This window comes from Oncorhynchus gorbuscha, unplaced genomic scaffold (genome assembly GCF_021184085.1).
Source record: "Oncorhynchus gorbuscha isolate QuinsamMale2020 ecotype Even-year unplaced genomic scaffold, OgorEven_v1.0 Un_scaffold_3577, whole genome shotgun sequence".
Classification (NCBI taxonomy): Eukaryota; Metazoa; Chordata; class Actinopteri; order Salmoniformes; family Salmonidae; genus Oncorhynchus; species Oncorhynchus gorbuscha.
The window spans coordinates 1-12,500 of NW_025747783.1; the positions used below are offsets into that span (position 1 = coordinate 1).

General features: G+C 44.5%; 1 pseudogene; it reads right to left on the bottom strand.

Annotated features, from left to right (window-relative positions):
• Positions 1–7,917: 7,917 nt before the first annotated feature.
• The window catches only part of LOC124027934, a 32,256-nt pseudogene continuing 27,673 nt past the window's right edge, over positions 7,918–12,500 (bottom strand).

Below are 12,500 nucleotides of genomic sequence, written 5' to 3' on the forward strand. Positions count from 1 at the left end.
AACTACTGCTACTTACTGCTGCTAACTACTGATACTTACCGCTACTAACTACTGCTACTACTGCTACTAACTACTGATACTACTGCTACTAACTACTGATACTTACTACTGCTACTAACTACTGATACTTACTACTGCTACTAACTACTGCTACTTACTGCTACTAACTACTGATACTTACTGCTACTAACTACTGATACTTACTGCTACTAACTACTGATACTACTGCTACTAACTACTGCTACGTACTGATACTACTGCTACTAACTACTGATACTTACTACTGATACTACTGCTACTAACTACTGCTACTTACTACTGCTACTAACTACTGATACTAACTACTGCTACTACTGCTACTAACTACTGCTACTACTGATACTAACTACTGCTTCTACTGATACTAACTATTGATACTAACTACTGCTACTAACTACTGCTACTAACTACTGCTACTAACTACTGCTACTAACTACTGCTACTAACTACTGCTACTAACTACTGCTACTAACTACTGATACTAACTACTGATACTAACTACTGCTTCTACTGATACTAACTACTGCTTCTACTGATACTAACTACTGCTACTACTGATACTAACTACTGATACTAACTACTGCTACTACTGATACTAACTACTGCTTCTACTGATACTAACTACTGCTACTAACTACTGCTACTACTGATACTAACTACTGATACTAACTACTGCTTCTACTGATACTAACTAACTGCTGACTAACTACTGCTACTAACTACTGCTACTAACTACTGCTACTAACTACTGCTACTAACTACTGATACTAACTACTGATACTAACTACTGATACTAACTACTGCTTCTACTGATACTAACTACTGCTACTACTGCTTCTAACTACTGCTTGCTTCTACTGATACTAACTACTGCTACTAACTTCTGCTGATACTAACTACTGATACTAACTACTGATACTACTGATACTAACTACTGCTTCTACTGATACTAACTACTGCTTCTACTGATACTAACTACTGCTTCTACTGATACTAACTACTGCTACTAACTACTGATACTAACTACTGCTACTAACTACTGATACTAACTACTGATACTAACTACTGCTACTACTGATACTAACTACTGCTTCTACTGATACTAACTACTGCTACTAACTACTGCTACTACTGATACTAACTACTGATACTAACTACTGCTTCTACTGATACTAACTACTGCTACTAACTACTGCTACTAACTACTGCTACTAACTACTGCTACTAACTACTGCTACTAACTACTGCTACTAACTACTGATACTAACTACTGCTTCTACTGATACTAACTACTGCTACTACTGCTTCTAACTACTGCTTCTACTGATACTAACTACTGCTACTACTGATACTAACTACTGATACTAACTACTGATACTACTGATACTAACTACTGCTTCTACTGATACTAACTACTGCTTCTACTGATACTAACTACTGCTTCTACTGATACTAACTACTGCTACTAACTACTGATACTAACTACTGATACTAACTACTGCTTCTACTGATACTAACTACTGCTACTACTGATACTAACTACTGATACTAACTACTGCTTCTACTGATACTAACTACTGCTACTACTGATACTAACTTCCTTCCTTTCTCATGCACCACTTTCTTAGGATTTTTTGTTTGTTAGACATTTGGCGATGTGAAACCAACCGGACCAAACGAAAAACATACAACGTAATAAACTCACAACTCTGATTAAAACTATAGCTCAAAACTCTCTGTGAAAATGCCCTCAGCCTGAGATATATCAGACCTAGTTGCCGTTGCCTGAGGATGATGTCAGCTTCTCTCTGACATTTTGAAAGAAAGTTGTTCCTGGGGAGGACAGACAACTCCCACAACAAATCTAATCAAAGGGCGACCCAGACTATTTGCATTGTCCCCCCCCTCCCCCCTCTCTCTTTTACACCGCTGCTACTCTCTGTTTATTATCTATGCATAGTCACTTTAATAACTCTAGGAGTTAGGGAGGGAGGGAGGGTGAGGAGGGAGGGTGAGGAGGGAGGGAGGGAGGGGGTGAGGAGGGAGGGAGGGAGGGAGAGGAGGAGGGTGAGGAGAGGAGGGAGGGAGGGAGAGGAGGGAGGGTGAGGAGGAGGAGGGAGGGTGAGGAGGGAGGAGGGAGGGTGAGGAGGGAGCAGCGGAGGAGGGAGGGTGAGGGAGGGTGAGGAGGGAGGGAGGGAGGGAGAGGAGGGAGGGAGGGAGGGTGAGGAGGGAGGGAGGGAGGGAGGGTGAGGAGGGAGGGAGGGAGGGAGCAGCGGAGGGAGGGAGGGTGAGGAGGGAGGGAGGGAGGGAGGGTGAGGAGGGAGCAGCGGAGGGAGCGAGGGTGAGGAGGGAGTGGAGGGAGGGAGGGAGGGTGAGGAGGGAGGGGAGGGTGAGGAGGGAGCAGCGGGGCTGCTCTCAGTCCCTCCGCTGAGAAAAGGGGACACTCTTCCAGCAGATGGCGATACTGAAGTCACACACTGCATTAGTTCTGCCTCATGCACCAATTAATTAATGTAGGTCCTCCTATGACCAGAGAAAGTGAAATATTCCTCGATATAAAATAAAAAAATAAAAACACTAGCAGATGATAATAACAACAAGCTTATCGGAACACTTCGCTGTATTCATTCATTGCAGTGCTGGTTGTAGCGTGAGTGGAAGTAGGGAGAACGGCATTTGTCTTGGTTTTTTTTCTTCTTTTTACTCACAGGCTCAACTTTGTATTGTGCATTCAATGCTTTTTTTACTGTCTATAGCTCAAGGAAACTGTGCAGACACGGCGATCTGAGCTATCCGATTGGCCAGCAGTAGGCCGGCCTACAGACCCCTTTCTGTGTTTGCTAACATTGCTGCGCGGAGGCAGTGTTCTATCTTCAGACACATTAAATGATTAAAAATGGGAACACTTTGCCTTCCTGGCACTAGGGCTGCTGAATCAAGTGCACCTACCAAACAACGTAACAAGGGTAGGTGCTCAGATTCACTGCAATGACATGGGAAATGAGTGACAGACAGTTCAACATAATGACATGATGATGGGGCAGCAGGTAGCCTGGTGGTTGGATGTCGGGACTGACAGACAGCTCAACATAATGACATGATGGGGCAGCAGGTAGCCTGGTGGTTGGATGTCGGGACTGACAGACAGCTCAACATAATGACATGATGATGGGGCAGCAGGTAGCCTGGTGGTTGGATGTCGGGACTGACAGACAGCTCAACATAATGACATGATGGGGCAGCAGGTAGCCTGGTGGTTGGATGTCGGGACTGACAGACAGCTCAACATAATGACATGATGGGGCAGCAGGTAGCCTGGTGGTTGGATGTCGGGACTGACAGACAGTTCAACATAATGACATGATGGGGCAGCAGGTAGCCTGGTGGTTGGATGTCGGGACTGACAGACAGCTCAACATAATGACATGATGGGGCAGCAGGTAGCCTGGTGGTTGGATGTCGGGACTGACAGACAGCTCAACATAATGACATGATGGGGCAGCAGGTAGCCTGGTGGTTGGATGTCGGGACTGACAGACAGCTCAACATAATGACATGATGGGGCAGCAGGTAGCCTGGTGGTTGGATGTCGGGACTGACAGACAGCTCAACATAATGACATGATGGGGCAGCAGGTAGCCTGGTGGTTGGATGTCGGGACTGACAGACAGTTCAACATAATGACATGATGGATGGGGTGGCAGGTAGCCTGGTGGTTGGATGTCGGGACTGACAGACAGCTCAACATAATGACATGATGATGGGGCAGCAGGTAGCCTGGTGGTTGGATGTCGGGACTGACAGACAGCTCAACATAATGACATGATGATGGGGCAGCAGGTAGCCTGGTGGTTGGATGTCGGGACTGACAGACAGCTCAACATAATGACATGATGATGGGGCAGCAGGTAGCCTGGTGGTTGGATGTCGGGACTGACAGACAGCTCAACATAATGACATGATGATGGGGCAGCAGGTAGCCTGGTGGTTGGATGTCGGGACTGACAGACAGCTCAACATAATGACATGATGGATGGGGTGGCTGGATGTCGGGACTGACAGACAGCAGGTAGCCTGGTGGTTGGATGTCGGGACTGACAGACAGCTCAACACAATGACATGATGAATAATCTACAAATTGTGAAGCTATAATTTACAGTTCAGTGAACTCAAATGTCAACACAAAAAGGCTGTGCTGCTGCTCCATTGCTATACTTTGTTATAAATGGGAGGTTTGTTAGTTGCACGAGGCTCATTAGACTTGACACATGAAGGCATTTAACAGTATAACCGATAAGCTTCAAGTATGAATGGGTGTATCAACGACTGAAGTGACCATTGAACTGCAAGATATATCCCAGATTTGGGCTAACATGACCTACCTCAGAACCACCTACCTCAGAACCACCTACCTCAGAACCACCTACCTCAGAACCACCTACCTCAGAACCACCTACCTCAGAACCACCTACCTCAGAACCACCTACCTCAGAACCACCTACCTCAGAACCACCTACCTCAGAACCACCTACCTCAGAACGGATCGAGCAGTGCTAAGTTAAGAACTGTTATAAGAGAGAGCCCCACATCAAACTAACAGCTGTGTCAACTCATGTCAACATCACATCTAAACCATTCCTGCCAATCACATCAGCAACATCACATCTAAACCATTCCTGCCAATCACATCAGCAACATCACATCTAAACCATTCCTGCCAATCACATCAGCAACATCACATCTAAACCATTCCTGCCAATCACATCAACATCACATCTAAACCATTCCTGCCAATCACATCAGCAACATCACATCTAAACCATTCCTGCCAATCACATCAACATCACATCTAAACCATTCCTGCCAATCACATCTAAACCATTCCTGCCAATCACATCAACATCACATCTAAACCATTCCTGCCAATCACATCTAAACCATTCCTGCCAATCACATCTAAACCATTCCTGCCAATCACATCAGCAACATCACATCTAAACCATTCCTGCCAATCACATCTAAACCATTCCTGCCAATCACATCAGCAACATCACATCTAAACCATTCCTGCCAATCACATCAACATCACATCTAAACCATTCCTGCCAATCACATCTAAACCATTCCTGCCAATCACATCAACATCACATCTAAACCATTCCTGCCAATCACATCTAAACCATTCCTGCCAATCACATCTAAACCATTCCTGCCAATCACATCAGCAACATCACATCTAAACCATTCCTGCCAATCACATCTAAACCATTCCTGCCAATCACATCAGCAACATCACATCTAAACCATTCCTGCCAATCACATCAACATCACATCTAAACCATTCCTGCCAATCACATCTAAACCATTCCTGTCAATCACATCAGCAACATCACATCTAAACCATTCCTGCCAATCACATCTAAACCATTCCTGCCAATCACATCAGCAACATCACATCTAAACCATTCCTGCCAATCACATCAGCAACATCACATCTAAACCATTCCTGCCAATCACATCAGCAACATCACATTAAACCATTCCTGCCAATCACATCAACATCACATCTAAACCATTCCTGCCAATCACATCTAAACCATTCCTGTCAATCACATCAGCAACATCACATCTAAACCATTCCTGCCAATCACATCTAAACCATTCCTGTCAATCACATCAGCAACATCACATCTAAACCATTCCTGTCAATCACATCAGCAACATCACATCTAAACCATTCCTGCCAATCACATCAGCAACATCACATCTAAACCATTCCTACCAATCACATCAGCAACATCACATCTAAACCATTCCTGCCAATCACATCAGCAACATCACATCTAAACCATTCCTGCCAATCACATCAGCAACATCACATCTAAACCATTCCTGTCAATCACATCTAAACCATTCCTGTCAATCACATCAGCAACATCACATCTAAACCATTCCTGCCAATCACATCTAAACCATTCCTGTCAATCACATCAGCAACATCACATCTAAACCATTCCTGCCAATCACATCAACATCACATCTAAACCATTCCTGTCAATCACATCTAAACCATTCCTGCCAATCACATCAACATCACATCTAAACCATTCCTGTCAATCACATCTAAACCATTCCTGCCAATCACATCAACATCACATCTAAACCATTCCTGTCAATCACATCTAAACCATTCCTGCCAATCACATCAACATCACATCTAAACCATTCCTGCCAATCACATCAACAACATCACATCTAAACCATTCCTACCAATCACATCAGCAACATCACATCTAAACCATTCCTACCAATCACATCAGCAACATCGTGATGGCAAACGACTTGACCCTCGAGTAAACTGAGAACCACGGCATACGTTTTGGATTCTTGCAATAGAGGAAATGTTTGCTAGTTAGTCAGCTGTGGCTTGTTAAAGCCTAACATTACAATAGCTCGCTAAGATACACAATGTTTGGCTCGCTAAGATACACAATGTTTGGCTCGCTAAGATACACAATGTTTGGCTCGCTAAGATACACAATGTTTGGCTTGGTTGTTTAGTTGTTTTTGTCATGTAAATACGACAAACTCTTCCGAACTCAGTTATTATGGTTTAAAACAGCTGTTTATTTCACTGTAAACTGCAGTAAGAAGAAAAATCATTGCTATTATTTCTTTATAGCACAACCAAACAAATCAGTAGTAAGCTTACTTTGTACAAAACAAAATGCAAAATGCTAAATTAGTCATCATTTTATTGAGGGCATCGGCATGTTTGTGAAAGTGTTGCATGAGCAGAGTTCTCCCATTCACCCCAAAATGTATACTCTAGAGCACCATGCTAATCCATGTTTAAGACAAATATACATAAATATCTTAAACTATAATTTACACAAAAGCCATGGGGGGGGGATATTAGTTCAAAGATAAAATCACAAAACTTCCAGTGCATCAAAGAAAGACCTCGGAGGCAGACGACCCCAAAAAGCAAACCTCCTCAGTACACCCCCCCCCCCCCCCACCCCAATTCACTATCTGTCATAGGGATGGTCTTCAAGCATCTGTGGCACAAACATGGTGAACATACCCCTTTAGCACACATAAAAACAGTATTTTTTTTTTTTTTTACAAAATAAACAAAAAGTTATCGAAATCTGTACCACATGTAAGTAATCTTAGATTAGGCCTAAAATGAAAAAAAAAATGTTTTAGTCATCTTTCAGAGCTGAATAATATTTCAGTATAACAACGCCTGCTTTGAAATGCACCATTTAACTGCTCTTTCGTTGTGATAAAAAAAACACACAAAAAAAAAACATTTCATTGCATGATGTGAGATCATGAAAAGCACTTTACATTGCTACCTTAAAAAGAGAGGCTATGAAGAGTTTAGACAGTTTATCATTTGCTCAGAGCAATGACATACAGTTCTGTAAGTATTCATACCACTTGACTTATTCTTACAATTTGTGGTTTTTACAGCCCGAAAACACACAACAGTAAAAACATGTTGCGGAAATTTTATGCAAATGTATCACATTTACATAAGTAGCCACACCCCTTTTGCTATGACACTCCAAATTGAGCTCGGGGTTCTCATTTTGATCCTCCGTGAGACACGATTGGAGTCCACCAGTGAGCGGCCAACTCAATTGTTTTGACAGGATTTACAAAGAAACACGACAGGATTTACAAAGAAACAGAAAATATACCATGAAGCCCAAGGAACTGTCTGTAGATCACCGAGATAAGAATCGGGTCGAGTCATATCCGGGGGAAGGTTACACGACGATTTCTAGAGTGTTGAAAGTTTCCAAGCTAATGCCACAGTGTACTCTGAGGTCTCCATCAAAGAGAACCTGACCACTGACAGAACCAGACTCTGCCTAGAGATGGCTATCCGACCAAACTGAACCGGGCAAGAAGGACCTTGTTCAGGGAGAGCCCAATGACCACAGAACTACAGAGTTCCTTGGCTGAGATGGGAGAACCTACCCAGACTCTGCCTAGAGATGGCTATCCGACCAAACTGAACCGGGCAAGAAGGACCTTGTTCAGGGAGAGCCCAATGACCACTGACAGAACTACAGAGTTCCTTGGCTGAGATGGGAGCACCTACCAAGACTCTGCCTAGAGATGGCTATCCGACCAAACTGAACCGGGCAAGAAGGACCTTGTTCAGGGAGAGCCCAATGACCACAGAACTACAGAGTTCCTTGGCTGAGATGGGAGAACCTACCCAGACTCTGCCTAGAGATGGCTATCCGACCAAACTGAACCGGGCAAGAAGGACCTTGTTCAGGGAGAGCCCAATGACCACTCTGACAGAACTACAGAGTTCCTTGGCTGAGATGGGAGAACCTGCCAGAAGGACAAACAGTCTCTACCGCACTTCACTAATCTGGGCTTTATGGGAGAGTGGCCAGATGGAAGCCACTCCTGAGAAAACGACACATGACAGCATGCCTGAAGCTGGCAAAAAAAAAAGCATTTGAAAGAGCATATCTAAAAAGATTGTGGTCTGATGAGATGAAAATCGAACTCTTTGGCCTGAATGCAAACTGTTACGTCTGGAGAAAACCAGGCACAGCTCGCCTGGAGAAAACCAGGCACAGCTCATCTGGAGAAAACCTTGAAGATTGCTGTTCACCGTTGCTCCCCATCTAACTTAACAGAACTTGAACTGTAAGTCGCTTTGGATAAAAGCGTCTGCTAAATGGCATATATTATTATTATTATTATTATTATTAATGGGAAGAAATCCTCAATTCCAGATGACTCAAAGCTTGATACCGACATACCCAAGACGACGCAAAGCTGTAATCTCCACCACTGGTGTTTCTACAAATTATTGACTCAGGGGTGTGAATGCTTACGTAAATTAGATCTGTATTTCATTTTCAATAAAATGTACAAATATTTCTAAAAACATGTTGTTTTCACTTTCATTATGGGATATTGTGTGTACCTGGGTGAGAAAAAAAAGAAAATAATCTAATCCATGTTGAATTTATGCAGTAAAACAATGTGGAATAAGTCCAGGGTATAAATCCAGAATACGTTCTGAAGGCAACGTAACTCCCCTTAAATTCTACCTCAATGCAAAGTCTTACCAAATAAATTAAACCAACAAAAAAAAAAAAAATGAGAGAAATCTGGCAACCCGAAATGAATCACTTCCTTGAAAAAGAAAGACGACGACCCACCCCACCAAAACGGCTTCAGCTCGTCCACTGTCCCGGGGTCATCCATGCAGCAACGGAGAGGTCAGAGTCGAAAGGCGAGAAGTTGACTCTTCTACCGCCAGGCCCGGTTGAGCAGTTTGACCTGTGCCAGACGTTTACTAATCATGGTGGCGAAGAACAGCGCGAACAGAACACTGCTGATCAGGACGTAGTCGTAGTCATCTTTCAGCACGTCGAACTGCTTGGAGGGGTACACCCTGGTTTGGTAAATGTCAAGACCGTACGCAACCACCTGTGGGACAAAACATTCACATTTCCGCATTAAATATTTAGTCTTTTGACCTACACTATAGTTTAATCTTCATTTCATCTACAGTCGCTCTCTGCATTGTCAGTGTAACATGGCCTTGGAAATGCAGAAGGAAGTGTAATAGACCAGTTTCTCAACCAGGGGTACTAGGACCCCTGGGGGTACCTAGCCTATCCACAGGGTGTACTAGGACCCCTGGGGGTACCTAGCCTATCCACAGGGTGTACTAGGACCCCTGGGGGTACCTAGCCTATCCACAGGGGGTACTAAGAACCCCTGGGGGTACCTAGCCTATCCACAGGGGGTACTAGGACCCCTGGGGGTACCTAGCCTATCCACAGGGGGTACTAGGACCCCTGGGGGTACCTAGCCTATCCACAGGGGGTACTAGGACCCCAGGGGGTACCTAGCCTATCCACAGGGGGTACTAGGACCCCTGGGGGTACCTAGCCTATCCACAGGGGTACTAGGACCCCTGGGGTACCTAGCCTATCCACAGGGGTACTAGGACCCCTGGGGGTACCTAGCCTATCCACAGGGGGTACTAGGACCCCTGGGGGTACCTAGCCTATCCACAGGGGGTACTAGGACCCCTGGGGGTACCTAGACTATCCACAGGGAGTACTAGGACCCCTGGGGGTACCTAGACTATCCACAGGGGGTACTAGGATCCATGGGGGTAATAGGATCCATGGGGGTACCTAGCCTATCCACAAGGGGTACCTGGCCGATCCACAGGGGGTAGTAGGAACCCTGGGGGTACTAGAGAAGAATCGTGAGACCATAGGCCTACTGGTAAAATGCACATGAGGGGTACTCCAAGGACATAGGAAAATGTGGACATGGCAAAATGTACTTTGTGGTACAGTAGCCGAAACAGGTTGGAAACCAATGTAATAGACCATAGACTCACTAGACACGTGGACTCCAGGCCAGAGGGGGCAGTGTAGATTCCTTTCACTCTCGCTACGGTCTGATTGTAGTTGATGAACCACTCTGTGCGGATGGGCATCTCTGGGGCGTAGGGTATAAGGTTCTCCTCACTGGAAATAAATGATAAACCAATTCTTACTTTCATATAGTGACAAGGGCCCAAAAAATTGCCAAAGACTCCAGCCACTCTACTGCGTTGTTGGTTAAGGGCTTGTAAGTAAGCATTTCACCCTATACCTGTTGTATTCAGTATTTCACTGTAAGGTCTACTACACCTGTTGTATTCAGCATTTCACTGTAAGGTCTACTTCACCTGTTGTATTCAGCATTTCACTGTAAGGTCTACTACACCTGTTGTATTCAGCATTTCACCCTAGGGTCTACTACACCTGTTGTATTCAGCATTTCACCCTAGGGTCTACTACACCTGTTGTATTCAGCATTTCACTGTAAGGTCTACTACACCTGTTGTATTCAGCATTTCACTGTAAGGTCTACTACACCTGTTGTATTCAGCATTTCACTGTAAGGTCTACTACACCTGTTGTATTCAGCATTTCACTGTAAGGTCTACTTCACCTGTTGTATTCAGCATTTCACTGTAAGGTCTACTACACCTGTTGTATTCAGCATTTCACCCTAGGGTCTACTACACCTGTTGTATTCAGCATTTCACCCTAAGGTCTACTACACCTGTTGTATTCAGCATTTCACCCTAAGGTCTACTACACCTGTTGTATTCAGCATTTCACCCTAGGGTCTACTACACCTGTTGTATTCAGCATTTCACCCTAAGGTCTACTACACCTGTTGTATTCAGCATTTCACCCTAGGGTCTACTACACCTGTTGTATTCAGCATTTCACCCTAAGGTCTACTACACCTGTTGTATTCAGCATTTCACCCTAAGGTCTACTACACCTGTTGTATTCAGCATTTCACCCTAAGGTCTACTACACCTGTTGTATTCAGCATTTCACTGTGAGGTCTACTACACCTGTTGTATTCAGTATTTCACTGTAAGGTCTACTACACCTGTTGTATTCAGCATTTCACTGTGAGGTCTACTACACCTGTTGTATTCAGCATTTCACTGTGAGGTCTACTACACCTGTTGTATTCAGCATTTCACTGTGAGGTCTACTACACCTGTTGTATTCAGCATTTCACTGTGAGGTCTACTACACCTGTTGTATTCAGCGCACGTGACAAATAACATTTGATTTGATTTGAACCAGTATTCCTCTCAAACGGTCAAATAACTTTGGAAAAAAACAGGGTACCGTTCATTTTGGTGCCTGATGAACACGACCCAGGGGGGTGTTGGTACTAACCGGCTGTGTTCAGTGACGACCTCTGGTCTCCGCGGATCCAGAAACATCTTGGGGAGAGACAAGATGGCTCCTGATGGTAACCCCACTGAGAAACAAATGAATTAGGATCCAGATAGTGCTGAAAGAGGGGCTTTAAATCCACTAAACTCTGCATAACTAAAGGTTTAGCAACAACAACAAATCATTAATGACTGTCAATAACAAATACTTCTCAGGATCCTTGTTTAGGCAACGTTTTGCTCTTTATTATCGAAAACATTTTAAAAACAAACAAAGTACTGACCCAGGAGGTCTCAGAGAGCCACATTTACCCACCCACCCATCTATCCACCCTTCCATACTGACCCAGGAGGTCTCAGGGAGCCACATTTACCCACCCATCCATCTATGCACCCATCTACCCACCCACCCATCTATGTACCCATCTACCCACCCACCCATCTATCCACCCATCTACCCACCCACCCATCTATCCACCCTTCCATACTGACCCAGGAGGACTCTCAGGGAGCCACATTTACCCACCCACCCATCTATCTACCCATCTATTCACCCTTCCATACTGACCCGGGAGGTCTCAGGGAGCCACATTTACCCACCCATCCATCTATGCACCCATCTACCCACCCACCCATCTATGTACCCATCTACCCACCCACCCATCTATCCACCCATCTACCCACCCACCCATCTATCCAC